This window comes from Pezoporus flaviventris, unplaced genomic scaffold, assembly GCF_033815535.1.
Source record: "Pezoporus flaviventris isolate CSIRO_AGI_PZ_B2104156 unplaced genomic scaffold, CSIRO_AGI_Pfla_v1 ptg000188l, whole genome shotgun sequence".
NCBI classification, from domain to species: domain Eukaryota; kingdom Metazoa; phylum Chordata; class Aves; order Psittaciformes; family Psittacidae; genus Pezoporus; species Pezoporus flaviventris.
Genome location: NW_026892736.1, coordinates 2114318 through 2139582, shown reverse-complemented (window position 1 = coordinate 2139582; position 25265 = coordinate 2114318). Strand labels below are relative to the sequence as shown.

Genomic DNA, 25265 nt, shown 5'->3' with positions numbered 1-25265 from the left:
CGTGTCTCTGCAGCTGTTAACTACCCTTTTAGTTCTTCTTCCTCTAAGCACATGTACAGCAGGAGACAGACTCCTCTCTACTAAGAGCTGTTGACTCTGTAGTGCTCAGGGACCACGCTGGGGCTGGCCAGAGCTGGGCTATGAGGTGTTACTGCCCGACAAGCCTTCTGCAAAGCACCACCTGCTATTAAGGAACCCCAAAACAAACACCATCAGCATAAGCATACACACAAACACCGACGGATGAAAAGGGAAAGACGACTCAAGACCATTAGCTGGCAAACCCTGCGACCTGTTTCAACAAAGTCAAAGGCAATTATCCCGGATTTCTCACATCCAACCAAGCTAAGGGAATTAGAGGTAACTTGCTGTGACTTAAAGCAGGAGACAGCCAGGCATCTGGAGGAGCCTGGCCTGGGTCTAGATGGTGCCAACAGTGGGTGCGTGAGATCTTCCTTGGTTTTGGGGGAGGTTCAGATCAATGTGGAAGGGACAGCAATGCCACACTGTTATGGTCAAGCTTTCATGATGAGCTTTACATCCCTTGGATGCCAGGGTGCACAGAAGTGTTAATTATAAGTTGGGTTTGGTGGTTTCCCAGCTGGAGGCTGATGCTCCTCTTCCCCAGTCTTTGTTGCAAGCAGCGTGAAGAATGATCAGCCTTTGACCTTCTACAAACCAACCATGCTTCAGCTTGCAAGCGATCACACCATCAGCTTACCAACGTACTGAGGCCTTTAAAAAGGTCATTTCATTGATTTAACTCCACAGCTCCTTTGATAAAGGTGATAAGAGGATCAGAGGAATGCAGCACTTGGGGTCTTCTATCCTCCCACCTAAACCCATCTGTACAAAGGGACAAGACGCTTCTAGTGGCACCAGAAAACACCCAGGTAAGACCTGGTCCTGCTCCATAAAAGCACAAGAGACAACTGAATTCAAACCAGTTTGCCCATGCCTAAGCTTGCCCACAGCACATCCCCATCCCTGGTCGAGCAGCCCCTACTACCAGCCAACGGGTAATAGTTACAGAGCACAAAAGCCCAAAGAGTTTCCAGCATCAGCAGCCACAGACAAGTACATTCAAAATAATTTATTTTGGTGAGGTTTCAATTACGCCTTGTGGGAAATTAATACTGAAAGAGAAAGAAATACTCTAACCCATGAAGAGATGTGGGTTTCTAAGAAGAAAAGGCACCAGGAATTGGAACATCACGTTTGTTAGTTCACTTGTGAAAGACAGAGAGGGTAAAATTGTGGCCTAAGTGAAAGCAGGAGTAGATTTGTCACTGATTTCACTGGAAACTAAGATTTGCTCTAGGTATTGAGTGTACTTTGCATGAGGGGTTGGGTAACACCCGCAGTAACCTGATGTTGCACATGCCAATGGATCAACACACACAGGGCACAGGGAAGGTTAGTCTTATTTTAGCTGCTTACCAGACCTGTCTGCAAGAGAGGGATGGACATCTAGGAGTCACTGCAGATCCCAGAATGCTGTCCAGCCTGCTTGGACCTCTCTATAAGGCACAAGAAGCCAAAGCTCAAGTGACCCCTCCAGGTCTCCTGGGCAGATGTTCCATCAGGGGTTATCCTTCCTCCTGAACACTCATGCTGGAGGGAGGAGAACTGATTCCAAGTTCCTCATCTCACATTTTAACTGGATTGATTTTGTGAGTTAAGGCAGAAACTTTATCTTCCTTCTCTTTGTTTTCTGTTTACTTATCTCTGCAAAAGTGAAACAGTTCTTGGAAAAAAGCATGAGAAGAATCTGGAAACATTTATGGCGGATAGGACAGTGTGTAATGGAGAAAGGCTTGAGACCTACACAGCCCTAATTTGTTCAGTTTGGATTATTTTCAGATTTGCATTATTGCCTGTTTATAGGCAATTGTATTTCTTACATCAGATTTCCAGGGGAAGGCCTCCAGAAAGGTTTTTGCCTGTGCTGTGTGCTCAGAAAGTTCTTCTGGTTTCCCATCTGCAACCGTTCATCGTTTATTACGAGGAAAACTCCTGGCTTTTCACCTGCTTTGAAGTAATGCTGTAATTACACGGGTTGACTTTTCTACTGTCTCAGAAGATATTCACTCCAAGGGTCTCATTAAAATCTTTAACAGCTTTACCTGAGAAAATGTTGTTTCTGATTGCAGCTCATTTCCGCGCTTACAGCGAAAAACCTCCCTTTCAGGTAAAATACGGCTTTGAGGAATCCACCTTCTCCTCCCAGCCTGCGACACGAAACCACATGAAGGAGCCACAGAAGGTTGTTGAGCTTCAAGAGACATGATGCAAAGCAGCCCAACAGCGAGGGTGGAGACGCCGAGGATTAGCACAGCGTGTTACGGTGACAGGGTCTTGAGCAAGTTGCTCTAGTGGAAGGTGTCCCTGCCCATGGCAGGGGATTGGAACTGGATGAGCTTTCAGGTCCTTTCCAACCCAAACTATTCTATGTTTCTATGATTCTATGACAGTCTTGAAGATGGCTGGAAAGTCCCTACCCACTTTGTTCACACTCCTGCTGACTTTGATGGTGCAGGATTGTGGCTTTAGTCATTCACTGGAGGCTTGCCCGCAGAGAAGGCTACGTTGAATTCTAGGGAAATCCCAAGTTTCTCCAGCCATCACAAAACACTATGCAGTGCTGCTTGGAAAAAGAAAACCCAGCAAGGCATGAAAATGATTTGGTCCGAAACCACAGGGATTTCAATGTTTGTGAACAAAAATCAGTTGGTTCTGGTGATAACCGCCCAGATGGGGGATTCTATGAATGGCCAAAAGAACAAGAGGCAACTCTGCCCTGCTGGATTTAGTAGCCAATTTGCACTCATGAAAATGATTATTTAGACTCATCAAATTCTCCACGCAGGTTCACAAGTTTGCATGGTGCTTTTCCAGAGAAGACGACCGTATTTCTACCCTCCAGATCCTACAATAAGACAAAGAGACAATACTGGGCAGCAGCCAAAAGAAATGAAAGAGCCTCGGAAGAGCCTTCTCCAGGGACCGCTATTGAATAACACTTTGCGTTTCCATTTAACCATCACAAAGGGGGATTCATTCCCCAAGCAAAGATGTCTCCTTTAGAAGCATCCCCTTGGTAGCCTCTCCGGCTCAGATCTTCAGTGGCCACAGCCAGACGGTGCACCCATTGCTCAGCTTAGTAAGGATGGAGCCTGGCTAAATGCTTGGGGTCAGTATCTGAGGTTACCTGGGCTGAATTTGGACTGCAAAGCTCGGGAAATACTCAGCTTGTAGGTAATTAGAAGCATTTTTGAAGCTATTATGGGGAGGAAAAGGTGGATTTGCTGATGGGAAAAGACCTTCTGCTCTGTGGTGGGGTGATAGCATTGTGCATTCAGGTACCCTCTGTATACAGAAATACCTTCTCTGCTGCTGCGGTGTGGGTGTACACAGCCTGGTGCATTTACCTGACTTAGCCTGCCTGACCCTCACTCCAAAATCAGGAGCTCTGAAGAAAATAGGAAGAAATAACATGGAAAATCCCAGTATCTCAATGGCAGATCAGGATGCTTTAGTACAAGAGGTGAAGAGTTAAGAAGAGCACAGAAAAGAAACACAAAACCCCCTAAACACAGGAAAGTGGGTTGAGAGGGGAGAAAAGCAGCAGTGCTCCAAATAAACCTATAGACAAATCACTCCTTCATCGATCCTATAGTATCAGAGGGGAAAAATTACTTTAGATGCCTCCGTTCTAGTAGAAAATGTTCCCAATTACTTGGTGGAGCAGGGATTTGCAGACAGAAAGCTTTTGGGACAAAAGGGGTTAATGCTCCTCATCTGCAAATTCAGATACCTGCAGTGACCAGGGTCTGCCCAGAAAACGACTGAGCCCAATTTTCAGCTAAATACAGCCCCACTTGGCGCCACCAGCAGCCAGGACGTGATGCCCAGACACCCTGGTGAGGGGCACTGAGTGTTCTCCTCACTGGGGGGGGGTCCCACCAGTACAGATAAGCAAACCAGCGAAGCCTTTTTGAGCCCAGCTCTCAGGGTCCCCTCCTTGCCACAGTGCAAGAAAGCCACGCGAGTGGAACTGAACTGCTCCCGCTGTCCCTAAACGTGCTGGCATCACCCTCCCCGAGCGCTGCAGCCCGGGTACCAAACCGCAGCACAGGGCCAGCACGCCACAGTTACTCTTCCTGTTCCTCAGCTGATGCCAAGTCCTCTGCAAAGTTGCATTTTTCCTTTTGTTTACCCATTAAAAAAGGGGTTTACACACACACACACACACACAAAAAAGAGGAAAAGAAAAAGGAGGTGACCTCTTGCTAACCCCAACTGGTCTACGAGAAGCTGCGGCTGCCTTCACCTCCGAGTGAACTTTCAGATTATCTCAGACAAGATTCACCTTGCGCTGAACTTGTACCCTGCGCGGCAGCACACAGTCACGTAACCTTGATTAAACAGTGCAGCGCGACGCCGCTATAAATTTAATGAGCATTATCGGCGCGCTTCCTCCCGTCCTCCTTGGGCAGGGGGAGCGGTGGAAAGGCCGGGAGCTGCTGGGAACCAGCCTGGAGCGCGCCGGCACATGCAGGAGATGGAGAAGCAGCTATAGGAGGGAATAGGAGGGAGGCAGTGTTGTTCTCTGCGCTGGAGCATGCAATGAGTTGTGTAGGGGCTCTGTGGCAGCTCTCTACAACTGCCCGACAGGAGGGTGGAGTGAGGAGGTGGGGGGCTCTGCTCCCAAGAACAAGGGATGGGACAAGGTGAAACGGCCTCAAGCTGCACCAGGGGATGTTTAGATAGGAGCTGAGGAACAATTCCTGCCCCAAAGGGTGCTCAGGCATTAGAACAAGCTGCCCAGGGCAGGGCTGCAGTCACCGTCCCCGCAGATGTTCACACATGGTGTAGACGAGGCCCTCAGTGCCGTGGGTTAGTGGTGCCCTTGATGGATTTGATCATCTTAAAGGTCTTTTCCAACGTGGTTTACGACTCTATGATTCCCATAGGAACAAGGGGCTCTGCGTGCCCGCTGTGAGCAGCGATAACCCGTGGTGGGTTTATATGTCTTTCTGCTCAAAAAAAAAACCCAAAACCAAGAAAGAGCAAAAAGAAAAGAGCAACAAGGTGCGATATCGGGTCTGGTGGCTCCCTTCACCCAGCAGGAAACCTTTGTCAGGCCACGGCCTCCTAAACTCTGGCTGCCCTCTTCACGCAGCGCGCCGCAGCCCGTCGCCGCGCTCCCATTTATTTCCAAGACGCAGGCGCGACGGGAGGCAGAGGCAGCCGCCTCTTCATCTCCCAGCTGACACGGAGGGAAAGGGAGAGCTCAGCATCCGCTGGCAGAGGTCACTCGGCCGGTCGAGAGGAGACCGTCTGGGCGGCGAAACAGAGACGCTCAAGTTCAAGTGCTTGAAATACCTTCCTTTCTTCGCGAGAAAAAACAAACCCCAACCCACTCTAAACTAAACTAATATATCCCCTGCTTTTCATGATAACTTCCTCCTTACCCTCGGTGGTTTTGTTTAGCAGATCTATTGTTCTCGGCGAGCCTTGCCCTGGGGTCCAATTTGACTGTGTTCTCATTTTTCCCCCTATGTAACTGATGCTTATTTCTTTAAGCTCTACTGTAAACAGAAAACACACTGCAGTGCCCTTGCCTGGCTTTGCAGGAGGCAGGCTGAGACCTGGAACTACTTCTTTGGGGTGGGTTCTTTTTTCTGTAGGAAACAAAAAGAGCAGGCTTGCTTGCTTTCAAGGGTTCAAACACCTGCAAGATGCGGGAGGGCAGCTGTGGTACCTGCGGGTGGTCCAAGCTCAGAGCAAGGACCACGCAGCTCCAGCGTTGGCTCTGCTGCTGCTTTGCTGGATGAATGGCCTTTTCTGCTTATGAAGCTTGAAACATGCCACTTTCCTAATTATAGAGCTATTTAATATCCATTAGGAGCAGCAGATGAGGAGGTAAGCAGCATCATTTGGAGGTGGCATGAAGTTCTTCAACTCAAGATGAACAAGAAAGCCACCAGGCAGCATCTCCCTCGATGGGGTGGCACACAGGGAACAAATAGAAAAGATAAAACCTTTGCACAGGGGAACCCATCTTGGATGGTTCAAGGAACACAAAAGGAGATGGGGATTTGGGAAGGGTGGGCAATGGGAGCACCAAGATGTGGTTTCATGCTTCCCATCCTTTACTTGTCATGGGTTTGGTCCTCACCCAGAGAAACATCCTCGCCCCGGCAGACAGCAAAGGGGGAGCTTAAGTGATGCAAGACCAGCCCCTCCTGGCTCCATCCTCCTCTCAGGCACTTGTAGGGAGCCATCAGGTCCCCCCTGAGCCTTCTCTTCTCCACACTGAACCCCCCAGGTCCCTCAGCCCTTGCCCACCACCCCTGTGCTCCAGGCCCTGCACCAGCTCCAGTGCCCTTCTCTGGCCCTGCTCCAGCACCTCAGTGTCTCTCCTGTAGTGAGGGGGCCAGGACTGACCACAGGATTCGAGGTGTGGAGAAGACTTGCTCCAGCACAGCTCACAGGGGCCTGCCCAGAGAAGATGGATCCAGCATCACTGCTGAAGACGGTGGTGACACTGGGGTCTCTGCCCAAGGCAGAGGATGGCAAGGGCAGGAATGACGAGATGGAGGAGATGACCTCGGACATTGCCAGCTCCCCCGAGAAGGTTTGCTCAGCTTTGCAAACACACAGCTTCCAGAGATACCCCCCTGAAAGCACAGTCATTCCCTGTATCTAGCAGCATCACCTGCAAAACTAATTTAGTCCATCAAATAACCCAGCAATTTGGGTGGTTGATTAGAACTATTTTTATAAGGTCATGAGATTTATATTTCCAGAGTCTCAAATAGTGTTTGGAAAACAGCAAGAGCCATTTAGAATATTCTACAGAGAGGTGGACGCACAAGCAAGTGGATATTTAAACCAGCTGTGAAGACAAGACTGGTAGGAAACACTTGGCTAAAAGCAAACACTGAAATGAAATAACTTTGCAGAAGGTTAGAAATCAGTGAATTTGGTAATTCCCAACTTCAGGAAAATAAAGAAAATTGTATTTCTGTGGCTTCTAATCGATTACTATGGAAAATATAAAGATTAAAGTCCATTATTTCACATTATATTTTCCACCACACAGTAAAAAAATCCCTTTTTTGGTTGAGTGGACACCACCAAACTTCCATTTGGGATGGCTCATCGCCCCTCTTAGCATCTAAGGCAGATTTTACACAGCGAGGCCATGAAATCACTGGACTCCAGTTGATGGTGATAGGTGAGCTGATGTTTTTTGAGGGTTTGCATACTCTGGACCCCAGACTTTTTATGTCCCAGGACATAAATCACAGAATCACAGAACAGTTTGTGTTGGAAGGGACCTCAAACTCATCCAGTTCCACTACCAAGGGCAGGGACATTCAACACTTGCTTTAGGCATCCTGAAAATACCCAGGGTGATCAAACTCCAGCTTCCAATAAATTAAACCTCCAAAACCTTGCAAGGCACGCTTTCCTGTAACTAAATATGTTGGGATGAAAAGGCTGAGCATCAGGAGAGATCCCAGCTGAAGCAGCATTTCATCCTGCTATTGCATCCGCCGGGCTCGTGCTGCAGCCTTGGGCACAGGGAGACCCAGCAGGATTTATGGCTATTTGTTGTAGATAAAAAAACCCACAACCTTCAGAGGAATCTGAAAACAAAAGCAAAGGCTTTTCCTTACGTGGTGTCACACTAACCTCTGGATGGCCTTGCACTTATTGTCACAGCCTTGGAAAGGTATAAACAAAGGCAGATTTCGGATGCCAAGAGCCGGGTTAGGAGGGAAAGGCGAGGCTGAGAAATCCCCTTAGCATCGACATAGGGGGTAAATCCTGGGAAGAGATGTTTTATGATGTGCACGCAGAGTTATCACCCTGTTATAGAGCAATTTGTGGGGAAAAAAGGCAATAGATGACGGCAAGGTCCCAGTGGAGCAGGGAATTTGATGCTCGTGGCTGGGGTGGTGATGGGGACACAGCATGAGGGTTTGTGAAGGGAGAGAAAACAGCAGGAAATCCCTTTTGGGGTTAAATATGCTCTTTAAGCACTGGTAGGGCTGCGAAGGGAGGGTTTGGGGTGCTGAGATGGGATCCTGAAAGGTGCTGTCCTGTTTAAGGAGAGGTTGAACAGTGTGATGCCCGGAGCTGATGCTCCCCCAGTCCTGCAGTGGCCAGTCCCAGTGATCACCAGCATCCCCAAAGGCAGCTCTTTCTTTCCAAACTCTAGGGAATTTTTAAGGTGCCAGGAGAAAACTGCTCAGGAGATTTGGAGTAAATATGGGGAGAATACACCAATACACCTGCCCCCCCCCCCCCCCCCCCAGTCAAACCAAACCAAACAGGAGTGGGGATGGGAGGGGAATGAAAGAGAGGGAGGTAAAAGGGAAAAAGCAAAAGAGAAAACAAGAAAAAAAGGAAAATTAAACAAAAAATAATAAAAGCTAAAAACAAAAAAGGGAAAAAGAAAAAGAGGAAAAAGAAGAGGAAGAAAAAAAAGAAAAAAAAAATTGAAAAAAAAGGAAAGAAAAAAGGAAAAAAAAAAGAGGAAAAAGGCAAATGGAAAAAAAAAAGAAAAAAACCCTAAGAAAAAACAAAAGGGAAAAGTAAAAACAGAAACAGGGAAACAAGGAAAAAAGGGGAAAAGAGAAGACAACATAAAAATAATAGCAATAAAAAAGAGACACGATAGATTTCATGTAGAAGTGAAGGGGGATTTGCCAGAGCAGATAAAACCTTATACACAGAACCCACAACATAGAAACACAGACTGGGCTGGGTTGGTAAGGACCTTAAAGCTCATCTAGTTGCACCCCTCTTCCATGGGAATCTGCTCAGGGAACTGCCATCCACATTCCATCACCAGACTTCTGGTTCCAGGTCTGACAGAGCCATTAACTCAGCATGCCCACAGGTGATGAAACTCCTCCAAACCAGTAAGACCCTCAAGAATGGTCCAGCTTACACGACATTGGCACACTCAAGCATAAGGTAAACATGCCTCAGCTCTAAGTCCAGCCTTAGCAGCCTTGCTTTTAAGCCCAGCATCCTTTTTCCTGGGCAATTTCAGCCCAAAACAAAGGCGTTGGCACAATACAAGACCAGGACGTGTTACTCCAGGGTTTACCTGCAGGTACCCGCATTTCCTTCACCGTTTTGCTGCCTCATTCACCTCTTTGCAGGAACAGGCAGCCAGGCCAAGCCGTCTGCTCACCCTTTCCTGTGCTCAACACTGAGGAAGGATAAACCAACACGGATTTGTCTCTATTTACACCAAACTGTTTGCTTTCTTCTTTCCCCTTAATTTGATTATTGTTTGATAGGAACATAAAGCAGAAGCCCAGCAGATCGACGCCAGAGGCTCCCAACCAAAGGGCTTCTTGCAAGCTTCCTTTCGGTTGCCGTAACGTTTCTGTGGGGTTATGAACTCCTTAAACAAACAGCTGAGGTCATTGTTAGCTAAAAAAAAAAAAAAAAAAAAAGGGGAAGAAATTATTTAAAGAAATAAAAAAGCCAGAGCGGAGCTGGGAGCTGAGGTGGTGCACGGCAAAACCATCAAAGAATCATGAATCTTGCACACACTTTCCATCTAGCAGCCCAAGGCACTCTCTCACGTTATTGAGATGGCAAAACCTGGGCTTAGAAGACTCAGAACTGGACTTTAAACTCTCAGCATTCTGAGGGTCACCGCTCAGAAGAGGAACTTGTGGTGGCAATAATGCTGTCCCTGCCAATCTCTTGATCTGGTATCGCAAGATAAGAGCAGTCCCAGCCCCTTCAGCATTCAGGAAGCAGCACTGGAAGGGCAGAAGATGGTTTTTGAGATACTTCGTCCTCCAGTCAAGTTTGAACAGAAAAAACATTAGCAAAGCAGCACTGGCGCATTAGCCATTTACCACAATCATGTATCTCATAATCACTTAAATCAGGTATTCAAAACACTTTTTATCCCCCCAAATCAACACTAAACCACTCTACTTCTTCCTCAACAGGAGAAACCTTGCAAGAGCTGTATGTCATCCTGAGGACAGGTCCAAGCCACCGAGCAGAGGGTGACAGCATTAAGACAGCTCATCTCCTAAGCAAATACCATCACAAGGTTTCCCACTGGCAGGCCCAGACATCTGCAAGTGAAGGCTCATTTTGTGGGTGAACAGGGTATTTTAATACTTCCCAAGAACTGCAAAGCTTTGGGTCCAGAAGGAAAGAAATCCTGCAACTGGGTACTAATGAAGGGAAGGTATGAAAGTAATGAAAGTAACTGGGTTTGTGTGCTGTTCTCAGGGGCTGAAGCTGGTGTCCTCAGCATCTTCCACCCAACTCCTTCAGGAGATGCTTATTTCCAGCAGAAACATCCACATCCACCTGCAACCACACCAGTTGCACCCACGGCAGAAAGCACCACACAGTTAAAGCACTGAGTGGCAATAGGAAAAGGGATGTAGGAAAGGAAAGGGAAGGACAGTGTTATTATGGGAGGGAAATAAATCACTAACAAGGTGTTCATCAAAGCCAGAGGATTCCTCAGTGACCCTATCAAAGGCAATGAGCATCAATAAATTCAGACAAAAGGGATACAAGCACACTGCAACGGCAAGAGGCAGAGAGGCCTCTTAACCTGAAAATGTACAGTCAGAAAGCAGAGTCTGCCTGGCTGTCTCTACACCCAACCTCTTCCCATCTCTTGATCCATATGGGATAGAATTACTCGTACATCCCCGGAGGCAATCACATGCAGGGTTTCATTTCCAATTGCCAGCGATACTACAGTTTCCACTCAGCAGGATTGCTCTCACCCTTTGGTGAACTTCATAGTTTTGGAGAACCAGCCCGGAGTCGGCAGTTGCTGTCTCCCCAGAGGTTTGCTGTAAATCATACATGAAGAGCAGGATTCCACCCCTAACACCGTTCACCCTCACCTACAGCAGATCCAGCAGAGACAACCGAGAGGCACAACCCCAGGAGAGGAGGATTTTGCTGTTCAGCGCTTCTTGAACCCCTGAAACCTTCAGGCAAAGTCAAAACTCTGCAATGAAATCCCTGTTTATATGCTGCTGCTCATCTCTTTGCTGCTAACAAGCCTCTCTCCGAGCCTCATTTTTCATTCTTGCCTTAATGCTTTCTCCCACACTCCTTCCTCTTGCTTCGTGATTTTCCTCTCTGAACCACCAGCTGTGTCTGATATTCTTTTCTCTTTAAAAAGGGCTTCATTTCTGAAGCCCCCCCCCCCCCCCAGACAGAAGCATGAATAAGTCAGGCAGTGCATCCAAAAAGAAAGGAAAAATTAAAAATAAATAAAAGCCAAGCAAGCCCATGGCTTTCCTTGTGTTCAAATACGAATTTTTCATGACGTCTCATCACTTATTTAGGCTGTGGGTGCATGACCTTCTGCATATCGCTGTACTCCATCGACAGACGAGGAACACCTCTGCACACCTACACCCTCACCCAGGCGCAGAGGAGGCAGCAAAGCCTCTAGGAAACCCCATTCTGCTTGAAAGCAAGCATGTTTAAAGAGTGGATCGTACAATGGATGTACAGGACCACTGAGTTTAGTAAAAATCAAATGGATAAAACCCCAATCGTGTGAATTGAGACAGTTTAGAAAGAAACAGGACATGGCCTAGAGCACGCTGCTCTAGTGGATGGTGTCCCTGCCTGTGGCAGGGGGTTGGAACCGGACCAGCTTTAAGGTCCCTTCCAACCCAAACCACTCTGTAATCGCAGGGATGGAAATCACATGGGTTATTAATCACCTGCCTGCTCAATGGCTTGATCTAATGCCTAAAGCAGAAGTGAAAAGACGATGTGATGGGCAAGAGGGAAACCAGCGCTGCTTTTAGGAGCCCAGAGAACCCCAAGCTTTTGATATGCTCCTCCTCCTGCACCACAGATGTGTACAAGGTTAAATATCATGGTGAGTGTCCAACCTGCTCCAGGAGGGAGCCTCCAGAAGGGCTCCAGCAGCAGCTCTTCACCTCACCTGAAATGACCTCATGGTCACGGCTGCTCCATGCAGGGCAGCGCAGCTTCCTCACCCTCTACAGACATAAGAAATAACCAAAAAGGGAAGGAACAAAAAAAACCAGCTTTCTGCAGACTTTGATGAGGTGCCTGTGCACCCCCCCCTGCAAAACCCTTTGGTGGTGAAGACCCTGCACAGGAGAAGGGGCATAAATGGATTTGCAAAGAGTATAAAGAAGCCACAGGAAATACCGCGGCACACTCGTTATCATACACGGGGATGATGCTCTTGTGGGTGAGCTAAGCCCTAAAACGCTCCAGGAGGTAAAAATGAGCAAATAAAGCCCAGACTTTGCTTCAGAGATGCTGAAAACCAGCAGCTCCTTTAACAAATAAAATTTAATTAGACCACGGGGGAATTAAGTATCAAGTCATTTTCAGAGTCAGCCAGGGGCTTATAGAAAAGACCATGGCCTAACTCCTAACAAGTGTTTCAGTGAGCAGCACATTCAGCAAGCGTGGCTTTACATAAATTCATGTGTGTGATTGACTGACTTTCATACAAGGATGGGCCGACCCTGCTTGAACCTCATCCCATCTATAAAACCCCCTTCCCGCTGGATTCTCTGGGTGTAACAAAGCGTGAGCTCTCAGTGCAGTCCCTCTGTAGGGAGAGCACTTGCTGGACTTCCCTCTCATCCTATTTCCATGAAACTTGAAGTAATTTAATAACCCTCCACACTTTATGAAATTTTCTGAACTCTTTTGATGAGTTCAGAAAGTGCTGGGAGGAGCAGAGGGGGAAATACATGGGCAAAACTCACAGGCACTGATTGTCTGGGTCTTCATTTCCTTTGGAAAGCATTAGACTAGATATAGGATTATATGATAAGACATTGTATCATATTACAGAGTCATAGAATCCCAGACTGGTTTGGGTTGAAGGGACATTAAATCCCATCCAGCTCCAACCCCTGCCACGGGCAGGGACCCCTTCCACTGGAGCAGCTTGCTCCAAGCCCCTGTGTCCAACCTGCCCTTGAACACTGCCAGGGATGGGGCAGCCACAGCTTCTCTGGGCACCCTGTGCCAGCGCCTCAGCACCCTCCCAGGGAAGAGCTTCTGCCTAAGAGCTCATCTCAGTCTCCCCTCGGGCAGGTTCAAGCCATTCCCCTTGGCCTGTCCCTACATCCCTTGTCCCAAGCCCCTCTCCAGCTTTCCTGCAGCCCCTTTAGGCACTGGAGCTGCTCTCAGGTCTCCCCTTCAGGAGCCTTCTCTTGTCCAGGCTGCCCCAGCCCAGCTCTCCCAGCCTGGCTCCAGAGCTGAGGTATGCATGTCCCAGGCAATCCTACACATAATTCAGCATCCTTCTTGCCAAGAGGCACCACAAAATAGAAAAAGAACAGGTTCAGGATGGAGAGACAGTGTAAGAAGCTACAACTGCAGGAGAGTGCAAGAAATGAAGGGCACAGAAGCATTTCCAGCTCAGGATTTTAAGAAAAAAGGAGATGAGGGAAGATTATAGAGTGTGTGCTGGGAGAACGGGTGCACACCACATGTAATGGGAGAGGAACCACATGCAGCTCCCTGGGGGCTTAATGAAGCAGCAAATATTTTATTAAGAGAACTGAGGAGGATGCTGCTGCTGCCACAGCCACAATCACGGACTTCAGCCACTGAAGGGATTCAATGAGACAGATTTATTGCAATAATTAATATTAATTCAGATCTAGGATCAGAAATGGGATGAACTGCCTATTTTATTTTTTGCAATAACTTACTTGGAAGCAGCAGCAAAGAAGAAAAAAAACCAAAGCAAAATGCCCAATTCATCTCAAATCTACGCACAAAACTCATTTAACGCTGCGAAACGGAGCGAGCCTGGAGTTCTGAGTATAATTTAAAGGCAATAAGGATCTGACCCATCCTTTGTGGTTTCTGGAGTTTGAAGGGACTTCGTCTTCCCCAGCCTGCCTCCATGTGAGCATCCCGCTGGAGGCTGGGCAAAGGGGAGGGCTCACATCTCTCATTACTGTTCCCCCCCAAGGCCTCACTGTAGAGTTTACAATTTAATTTTCTGCATTTGTAATCTGTAGCCCTTGTGTATATAATGTCTAATGAAAAAGGCCTTTTTTAAATTAACATGGTATTTGGGAGGAAAAAACCACCCAAGCCATGTGTTTCTATTTCATTATCGAACTACATTTATAAAGAGAAAAAGTACTCGAGCTGAGGGCGATCGGATTTAGTTGGCAGGGACACAGGACGGTCAGAAAACATAGATATCCTTATGTAGATGTCTGCACAACATCAAAATGCCTTTGGGTACAACTTTGTTCTTGCTCAAGTTAATAAACCCCCTCCATGACTCAGAGCTTGGGGCATTGGCTGCTTGTGTATCCACCACGCTCTTCTCAGCCTCTTCCTCTCATCCCCCAAGTGCTGACCCCAGGATTCACTCTCCTGCTGACGACACATGAAACGTGGATCTGTTGGATAAGCCACTCTGCTTTCCACTTTCACCTTTCCAACTTCTTCCTTTACGGATGGGCTCCTCAAGCAAAAGAGGCTTACACGGTTATTCTTCATTCAATTTAAGACTTATGAGAGTCAATCCTTAAAGCCCTCCCTAAAACACAAACTGGTTAGTAGCGACTTCACACCTGTCAACATAGAACACTCTATTTCAATTGAAAGGGACCTAAAATGATCATCTAGTCCAACTGCCTGACCACTTCAGAACTCATCAAACACCTCCTCAATACCAACATGCTTGGGGCATCAATCACCTCTCTAGGAAGGCTGCCCCAATGTTTGGCCACCTTCTATACAGAAATGCTTCCTACTGTCTGGTCTAAAGCTCCCCTGCTGCAGCTTTGAACCATTTTCATGAAGAACATGGAGAACCACAGAGTATCTGGGGCTGGAGGGATCTCTGAAGACCACTTGGCTCCTGCTCAAGGCATGGGAGCTGGAGTGACTTGCTCAGAATGATGGTAAAGCATTGGAACAGGTTGCCCAGAGAAGCTGTGGCTGCCCCATCCCTGGCAGTGTTCAAGGCCAGGTTGGACACAGGGGCTTGGAGCAAGCTGCTCTAGTGGAAGGGGTCCCTGCCCGTGGCAGGGGTTGGAACTGGATGAGGTTTAAGGCCCCTTCCAACCCAAACCACTCTGGGATTCTATGATCATCAGTTGAGTTTTAGGTATCTCCAGAGATGTAGACTCCACAACTCCTCAGGACAATTACCTTCCCTATTTACCCAAAGCAGATGGCCAGCTAAAGAAGACAAGACCATACAAGAAAAATGCTCAAGTCCTATTAGACACTAGAGAATCCAAACAAGTGTAAGCTGCCAAAACCAGCCTTCCTAATGATGCCATTCCCAGGAGAGCAGTGTTTCCCCTGGTTCAGATATTTATCAGGGTTGGAAAAGATGCTTGGCAGATCAACTGCACATCTTCGAGTGGGCATCAAATCAAACTCTTCTCCGAGAAGGCTCCCACTGCCTTTTTCAAACCACTTTTCTCCCTACTATTTCTCAGGGATACACACTTTTACATCTTATTCTCCTTCCTTTTGCTACCATTATGTCCTCCGGCTTCAGGCTTTTCCTCATCCCTATTGCTTAATTTTCTTAGTCCCAGCACCTCAGAGGCAGGAAGCCGTGCTGTTTTCCTTATTAATCAGAAATCTCTGGCACTGACCACAAGAAAAGCCTCCAAGAACACTGAACTTTCTGGTTCAACGCATTTCATCACAATAGAGCTACCAGCATGCAGAGTTGATTTAGTTTTGCAATTTTCTGTGGGAATACCTTCCAAGCGCTAGTCTTGGCCTCCAGAAATCCACTGCCACACTCAGAGACACGTCAGGAAAGTCCCAGAAAAGCAGGGGTGTTTTTAGGAGTTACTAAATTCCTCAAAAGCACCGGTTAACCCATTGGACTGAGTGTGCAGTGTCTGAAGCTGGGGATGGGGGGGGGAATGCTATTTCCATCCGAATCTTGAACATCTATCATTAAATGTCATCATGAAGGAAGTCCATGATCAGCAACACAAGCCTGGAAAGCACCTACCATGATCTCAGCTAGTGTCCCAAGCTGGGAACAAGTTGCTCCTTCAAGCATCCTCCTCTGCACTAACAGCTCACCTGCTATTTACGGTGTTTATTATTGCGAGGCTGATCTATGTATGAGCTATCACACCTACGTTTCCTTAGGGGAGTCCAGACAGGGAGAAATCCAGCTCTTCTGGTGTCCCCTCTGAACACAGGGCTGCTTCTCCAGAAAAGAGCATTTAAGCGTATCAAATAATGTGTCTCCTGTATTCCCAGAGGGGCTATCCTAACAATTAATACAATTTGAGCACCCCAACTTTAACCATCACCCCTCCATCACATCCTCTAGGACTGTCATTATATTCCATCTTTTTTTCTCAGTTGATTCATACCTTCAAGGCTGGAGGAAATAGGTACAACTGGGTGCACCTGGGCTAAGCAATAACAAATGCAAAGGCAAATTCCTGATAGAAGAGGGCAAAGAAGCAAAGGTGGAGATGGAGGAGGGTGAATCTTTAGCTACCGACACTGCACCGTGATCAAGAGAACAGCTGTAACCATAAGGTCATAAACCACATCATAAAACACAAAGTTTATCCATAGGCAGCTACATCCACCCATTTCCACCCATCTGAAGTTAAGGAGCTTAATAAAGGAGGTAAGATAAAAAATCACCATCAGTGTAAAGATGGACAGCTGTGGCTGAGAGACGCTCCTGGCTATGAATTCAACGCATTTCCCAAGGCGTAGGGCCAAAATCCATCCTTAATCTTCCCAAAATAAATAACAATCATCTCATTTAACCTTATTATTCCCCAGCATCTCGAGGTGAACACCTCAGAGACACGGTCCCCTGGCACACACTGACTCCACTGTAAGAGTTTCAGGGTCTGAGCTCTGAGTTTCCTTGATTGTTATCAGGGTTCACTCAGCCTAACATTATTTCAGGACTGCCTTTGGTCCTTCATCCCGTTTCAACACTGGATCTGACCTCGCTGCGGCGTGAACTGTAAAGTGAGTGCTCCTCCGAGGTTACGGCCGTGGGAGGGTGGCTGGCGGGGCCGTAAGTAATCCATTTTTCTGCTGCAGGGCTCATGTAATTCTATTCAATGCAATTTATTAATTGTTCTCCCAGCATCTTGGAAATGCTGTGTATCACTTTCAATGGGAGTTATGCAGAGGGCACAAGGGACTGCATCCCAATGGGGAAGAAACCGCACGCTCACGGCACTGCTATTACCTGCACGGAGACCCCAAACATTAAAGGTATTTTTACCCAGCACAAAGCACACTAAGATGATGCTAAGATACAGTTATCATTTTCAGTGTTCTCACCCAAATCCTTCAAGCTCTGGATGCTTTAAGAAAGAAAGAAACAGAAAAACCAGCACACCTGGGAGGAAAGCACATTTTTGCCTTACCATAGAAAGCCTCCTTTTCCCTCCCATGTTCCTTTCTGAATTCCCCTTTGGAAGAGTTAGGCAGTGTTTTAAATTCAGCCATGTCAGCTTTGATTTACCGTGGCAGCAAACTGCTATTTGTTAAAAAAATAAAAAGCCAACTTTGTCCGGATTCAAGCTCCCATCCCTTCCAGTGAAAGAGTCTTTACCTTCATTACCTTGTTCTCACTTGGTTGGACAAAAGAAAAAGCAGTTCTGAGTGGGTTTCTCTCTCTTCATTTTTTCTTTCTACTGGTGTTCAGCTCATTCATCCTCTCACCACCAAGGAAAGTCTCACCATTCTTTCTGGTTTTGCAGGGCCTCAGCCACTAATCTCTGCCTATGACACTCTCTCCTTCTGTTCTGCATTACAACTCAAAGCTGCCTCTCTGCATTGACAACTTGCTTGCGGTGTTTCCACGTGCCATTAAGTAAACGGAATTGATAACTCGGTTAGAGAGGAGATTAAGACAAGGGTTTTCCTCGCAAAGAAATACCCTTCAGGACCAAGAAGCCTGCAAGAAGAACAGAGATGGAAAAGAAAAGCAATGACCTCTCTTCCACTCTGCTGGTGATGCTGCTTTGGGTGATGCCCTACTCCCAGGGCATAAAACACAGAATCCCAGCCTGGTTTGTGTTGGAAGGGATCTCAAAGCTCCTCCAGCTCCAACCCCTGCCACGGGCAGGGACCCCTTCCACTAGAGCAGCTTGCTCCAAGCCCCTGGGTCCAACCTGGCCTTGAACACTGCCAGGGATGGGGCAGCCACAGCTTCTCTGGGCACCCTGTGCCAGCGCCTCAGCACCCTCACAGGGAAGAGCTTCTGCCTAAGAGCTCATCTCAGTCTCCCCTCGGGCAGGTTCAAGCCATTCCCCTTGGCCTGGCCCTCCAGGCCCTTGTCCCAAGCCCCTCTCCAGCTTTCCTGCAGCCCCTTTAGGCACTGGAGCTGCTCTAAGGTCTCCCCCTCAGGAGCCTTCTCTTGTCCAGGCTGAATCAGCCCAGGTCTTTACCCCACATTTAAATCCTGCATTTAATCCACAGACTGTTGGAGAAGAAGGTTCAAACCTCATGAGCCTGTGGCACGAGCTCAGCTCCTCCTTTGCCATGAATTTCCACTTGTGCTAAAGGCACCCTGATGTGCCCTGGGATGCTTCACTGCAGCTCTAGTCAACGGTTCCCTCCTCATCTTGACTCCCTTGGCCTCCTTCCGTTTTTGCAGGCTAAGCAAGCATTTCAAAACACACCATGCTGTTGTTTATGAAAACTAATCTTGCTTCTAATGGCCTCTTTTGCCAAGCACTTTTTGCTATGATTTCATACCCAATATTTTGGTCCATACAGATGTCTTAAATTTTCTTCCGAGTTTATTTATTGATCATATGACATTGATAGGATGTTCCGGAGATAACTACAGACCAAAAGCAATTAACCCAGCGGTGAACTTCAGTTCCGAAAAGCAGCAGCAAATAATCATGTGTGCGACTGGATGCAAGAGTTTTGCAGTCATTCATGATCTTGTTTTACCCAGTCGTTAATAATAAATCAAGATTGCTTCTCAGCAGGCTGAGTCCTTCAGGTTGATAAGCTTCAAAGAGCTTCCCCGATGGACATGCCACCATATGACACCACTGCGTCTATCTGAGCACGTTGCTTACACTGGGAGCCAACAGCAGGGCTGAACCCAGGTCACTGCCTCTAGGGAACAGCTTCATGACACGTTTCTGCTCAAGCAGGAAGGTCAAGGAGAAATTAAAGTATAACCAGCCCCATAGAAGCCCAGCCTGGTTTGGGTTGGAAGGGACCTTAAAGCTCATCCACTTCCAACCCCTGCCACGGGCAGGGACACCTTCCACTACAGCAAATTACTCCAAGCCCCATCCAACCTGGCCTTGAACGCTGCCAAGGATGGGGCAGCCACAACCTCCTTTGGCAAACTGCTCTAGTGCCTCACCACTGCCACAGTAAAGAATTTCTTCCTTATATCTAACCTAAATCTTCCCTGTTTAAGTTTGAGAAGCTCCATGTGCTGGTGGAACTTCCCAGTGGTGCTGGGGAGGTTGCAGGGCACCTAGGCTGCAAACCAGCTTCATGACTCAAGTTCACGTGATGTGCTCTGTGTGGTCCAGATCACCCGGGGGTTCAAACACTGCTGATCTCCTCAATCCCACCCCCCCCCAAATCACTATCTGAATTAACTTTCTAGCCACCTCCTATCAGGAACACATCCAGGATGCCTGAAGGTCGCTCAGCCTTTCCCCCGCGTCGCTGGATGTTCACATATTCCCTTTTTTCCTTCTCTCTCCAAAGCCTCTGAAATATAAATTACTTTCCCAGAAGAAATGGAAACTTGATCATTAAAATTAGATAACTGACAAACTTGCAGCCGGGGCTGGGGCCTGCTAAACCCAAAGCCAAGATCAATCTTGTGAGGAGGGAAAACTGTCATTTAATCGATAGCCATGGGCAACCTATTACTCTGCTCCTTGACATAAGCTCTTGCACGGTGTGTTAACATGGTTGAACACAGAGACCTTGCCCAGCACAGGCTTGGCTGCTACTGGGAATACTTAAGATGATACCATCTGCTAGACCTTTAATGCCGAGGTGACATTTTAGGTGACTGATGAAGGGTGGAAGTGTTTAATTTAGGACACTTCCCGGTACAATATTAGCAATAGGGGATCCCACAGATAAGTTACACTTCTGGGAGATCTTTTCCCCTTCTCCTTTTGCTATCCGACAGGACAAAGGGGCCTTTATGGTGTTTTTAGCAAGTCTGTTTATTTAGCACATATTGTGGCTGATCCACTGTTGAACTATCATCCATTTCCCTCCCCTGAGAGATGCTCAAAGGAGCAGCAAGTAATCAACTTTAAACAAAAAGGCCATCTAAATATACAAAAAAGGAGGAGAACAATAGCAGCATTAATTATAAACCAGGCAGGCGGGTTTCCAAGGGGAATTCATATGCAGGGAATTTGTTTCTGCACAATTTATTTCTCTCTCTGGGGGCTCAGAAGAGCGGCAGCAGCTTGAAGAGGCTCGAGTGGAGCGGGAAGATGAGGATGGAGGGATGGGGGAAGAGAGAAGCGTCAAACAAACTGGAACCAACACGGGCCAAAACCAGCAGGAGAGCCAAAGCCATGGAATTTTGAACCTGGAAAAGAGAAGGATGTGCCCTGTCCTGCTTGGCTGTTGCAAACAATAAAGAGCAAGGACAGGGATATATCCCACAGCTCTGTGCAAAAGGGGGACTGCCTAAAATCTTTATCTCTTTAATAAGACCCCAAAATCTTCCCTGCATGCGGGGAATGTGATGTTCTCAGACATCCTGCAATCCATTCGACCCCTCTGGCACTGTTAATCCAGCAACCTTGGAAAGAATTCCCTGGGATTATACAGCAGCTGAAGTGAGGTGCAGCCAGCACTGCATCATGCACATCTATCTCTTTGCTTAAAAGGTCCCCAAAGAAGCCAGGGAAATGTTTGGGGTTTAATTCAGCTAGTTCAAGGCAGGATTTTGCTTCAACACGGTGCCAGTTTTGGAAGTGTTGGCCAAGGAGCATCAGTCCCTACAGCAAGTACAGGGTGTGAATACAGGCAAACCCTTGTCTGGAAGAGACTGGACTTTGCTCTTCTTTAACTCAGCAAAGTAAGGAGAAAAGCACATTTTGAGATGCTGGAGAGGGAGGTTGCACAGGTACCCAGCCAGGCTCACATACAGCCTGCAGGAAGAGCCTCTCTCACGATTGTAATGACCCATAAATTAAAAGCGAGTTGTCAGCACTGAGCAAAAGGCCTGCAAGACTCATGGGAATCATTCCTGCAGCTTCCTCAGCTGATGTCACACATTCCATTTGGAGACAGCGATGCGAAAGAGATGGGGATGCACCAACAAGCAGCCAGGGGACAGCATCAGGGACACAGAGATGAAGAAAGACCCCAGCTATGAAGAGGATAAATAGATCCACCCCAAGGAGGACCACGGAATGACATGCTCAAATTAAAACCAACTAATGATCAACAGCAGTAAAGCTTTGGGAACTGCAAGGAGCAGCAAGTCTTTCAATACATTAAGGGGGCCAAGAAGAAACCTAGAGAGGGGCTTTGGACAAGGGCCTGTAGGGACAGGCCAAGGGGAATGGCTTTAACCTGCCCGAGGGGAGACTGAGATGAGCTCTTAGGCAGAAGCTCTTGCCTGGGAGGGTGCTGAGGCGCTGGCACAGGGTGCCCAGAGAAGCTGTGGCTGCCCCACGGTCTCTTTCCATACAAAACAAGGTCTCCACCAGCTACTTGATGTAGTGCAAAATGAACTTGAAGGAAAACTCAAGTATTCTTCTCTACCATCAATCCCAAACAGAGTGAGGCAGATGGAGATGCTGGGTTACAACAGGGCTGTGGAAACTTCTTTTGCCATGCAAACCTAACAGAAAAGCAATAAACATTTGCACCATGTGTCCACAGGCATATAAAGATATGAAGATCTGGGTCCCAACTCCTGCTAAGGAAACCCTACAAGATGGACCTGGGGAAGCGATGGATGCAGGAGCATGGAGAAGGCACATCCTTAGTTCACACCAAGCATTCCCACCATCGTCTATGCAGCCAGCAGTAGGGGGTGGTTTTATGAGCTTTTGCTGGCCAGGTGTCCACAGGGAAACCTGGATGGAGAGTTATGGGAAATCACCACGTACCTGAGTATCCCAACCTGACCACAGGGATCTCAACACTTGCCTGCTTCACCCATAAACACACCCACAGCACTCAAAAAATATGGGGAAAATTCCTATTTAAGAATCAGTTCCCAGGGAGATTTCACTCCAAACCTCAGCACTCTCCTATGGCAGAGATAAGGAGTTGAAATACAGCATGGAAGCGCTTTTTCATCCATGGATTTTTAATGACAAACCGCAGGATCTCAGGATCCTCAGCAGTTTATCACTACAGCCCCCAACTGAAGTTTACAGGGCTTGGATCAAATCACTTAAACCCTGCTTTAGTTTTATGGAATATTTTACAATACATAAAAAGTGGTGACTTTTCAGCATGGAGCTTTTATGACTTTATTTTACATGAATAGATCTTCCCGTTCTCATTGGCTCTATGGACATAACGCACCCGTGTGACACTGCACAAACCACAGCTCGATGCGATGTGTCATGGAAATGCAAACTAGATGGTTTCTAAAGGGTTACCAACCACCTGCTTCAGGCCACAAATCACCCTCCTAAAGCAGGGGATGAGGGAGATCTTTCTTCCCTGCACCTTCTTGGTAGTCACATCAAAGGGTGCCAGGAATGCTCTGAGACAGCAAACACCGAGACCACGCATCAGGACATTAAGAAGTCCTTCCCTGGGAGGGTGCTGAGGCGCTGGCACAGGGTGCCCAGAGAAGCTGTGGCTGCCCCATCCCTGGCAGTGTTCAAGGCCAGGTTGGACACAGGGGCTTGGAGCAAGCTGCTCCAGTGGAAGGGGTCCCTGCCCGTGGCAGGGGTTGGAACTGGAGATGCTCTGAGGTCCCTTCCAACACAAACCAGCCTGGGATTCTATGAGTTCAACTTTGCACTGGGGGGAGCACTGGTATCTAATGGGCAGTGCTACTAGCTCACAGCACCTCACTCGCTGCCTGCCCTGGCATCCAGACCACACGTTCTCCCCATGCTGGCACAAAAGAGGCAACACCAGCAGGGATAACAAGCTAGCCCCATATCTCAACCAGCAAAAATGAGCCAGGCCAACACAGCCAGACCCTGGAGGGTCTCACCTGCGTGCACTTAGTTTTAAGTCTTATTTTCACTGCTCTAAATATCATTCTTTCCCCTTTTCTTTGAGCCCATCACAGCTTCATTCCCAACACAGGCTCCTTTCAACTCCAAATGACCTCACCTGCTTAATTTGCTATTTTTTTTTCCTCCCTTTTGTCTATAAGGACTAAATTTCTGTCAACAAAGCTGAAAGGCCATATAGAGTTCATGGTAACAATTCACATTTCTTAGCAGGTTGCCCAGAACTAAACCTTAACCTTAAACACGACTGCACAGTAGCTTTAAGAAACCAAGAAATATAAATCCTAGCATAGAAAAAACCAGTATATTAATGCCTGCTAGACTGATTCCTGCAAGCCATGGCCATAACTCAGCGAGCCTGGAGCACCTCATCTGTCGGATATTGATGTGGTGCTTTAATTGCAAGAACAAAAACAACTTTCCAAGCCTAACATATGCTGCACTTTGAAATCCTGACAATGGTGGCTCTCAGCACCATAAATTACACTTGTCCTCTTTGCAGAGCCAAAGCAACACGTGGAGCTGAAGTTTCTTTCTGGCAGCTCGCTTGAAGGGCAGGGTTACACTGGCTGCAGGCAGCGCTGCATGAGATACCACCTTCAGCTGCAGGTCCTGGTTCAGCTTTGAATGGAATACAGTGATTTATTGGAAAGAATATAGGGATTGTGTTTGATGCACTGCCTTGGGTACCACTGGCAAAAGGATGCCAAGCATCATCTCTTAAGCTTGGCAATTCAAGGAGTTCAAGGTGGTGCTCTTGAATCACGGCCTCAAGGACCAAATCTGCAGGAGCTGCAATGGAATTAGCCCCTCCACAAGTAAATCCCAGCTGGCAAGGCTGGAATTAAGTTTGTCATCCTGCTGTCCACATTCAAGCCTTCCAGGGAGGATTTTGGGCTTTAGTGATGCCAGTAAGGAGAGGATACATTGATTTTAGGAAGCATAGTAAAGCCAACCGCTTGGCAATCCTGATCCTGTTACCTGTAACCATAAATCACAAACCCTACTTAAAAAGGGAATTATTAATCAGGAGCTGCACAATGGCATCAAGGTAGGCTCAGGCTCAAAGCTCCTTTTCAAGAAGGGGAATAAATGGCCAACAGACCAACAGCCTGGCGTGACGGGCTCCAAAATATCCATGCACCCCATTCCAAGAGATGCCTTGTGACAAGCCAAAGTGAATGGCGAGCAACACCAGGGTTTGCACGCTCACAGCAGGCTTGAGCCTGGGGCTGCTGGAGGACACCACTACATTATGCTGCATTCCTTCCTTTTTTCTTCCTTTTTCTCCCCATTTTATCTTTCATTCCTTTGTCCCTTTTTTCTTTTCTTCCTTTACATGCCTTTATTCCCCACCCCCACCCCTTTACTGCTAGATTATGCTGCATTTCTTTTTTTTTTCCTTTTTTCCCTTCATTCATTTTTGCTCCTTTCCCCCCTTTTCTTCCTTTTTTGTTTGTTTTTTTTTTCTGTTGTCCTTTTTTCTTCTTGTCCCTTTTCTTTTTTCACTGCCACATCTGCTTCATTTTTCCTTTCCCCTTCCTTTTGCTTTCCCCTCCCTTTTTATTTTTCCTCTTTTTTTCCTTTTCTCCGTTTTTCTTTCTCCTTTTAATAATTACTTTTCCCTTCTCCTATTTTTTGTCTTCTTTTTCCTTCATTCCCCTTCCTTTTCCTCCCCATTTTTTCTCACCCCCCCCCCCCAATCTTTTTACACTCCTTCCCCTCTTTTTTCCAGGGAAGGCAAATGTAACAGCACAAGATGACCCCTATAGCTGAGGATAATAACATGGACCAGGAGTTTGGTCAACGAAGGACACCTGCATGATGCCAAGTGCATCACCGTGGCTTAAAGACCTTTGCAGCTCACTAACATTAATAGGCCTGAGCTGCTCTTACTCTCCATGCTCCCCTTTGCCATCAGCTTTTCCAGCTCCACCCGATCAATAACCTGCAGCAGGAGTTCAAGGCTCTGAGACACCTGACAGTTGTTTTGGTGGCTTCTTGTCTGCAGAGTAT

At 47.3% G+C, this 25265-nt stretch overlaps 1 protein-coding gene across 7 annotated transcripts in view; it reads right to left on the bottom strand.

Annotated features, from left to right (window-relative positions):
- EXOC6B (exocyst complex component 6B) overlaps window positions 1-25265 on the bottom strand; it is a 292989-nt gene that overhangs the window by 11706 nt on the left and 256018 nt on the right. Inside the window, exon 22 of one of the 7 annotated variants that reach the window (XR_009741213.1) lies at window positions 16046-16119. The exons of the other annotated variants lie outside the window; for them this stretch is intronic. The gene's annotated coding sequence lies outside the window, so the exon portion shown is untranslated. The remainder of the gene's footprint in view (window positions 1-16045; window positions 16120-25265) is intronic. 7 annotated transcript variants of the gene reach the window in all.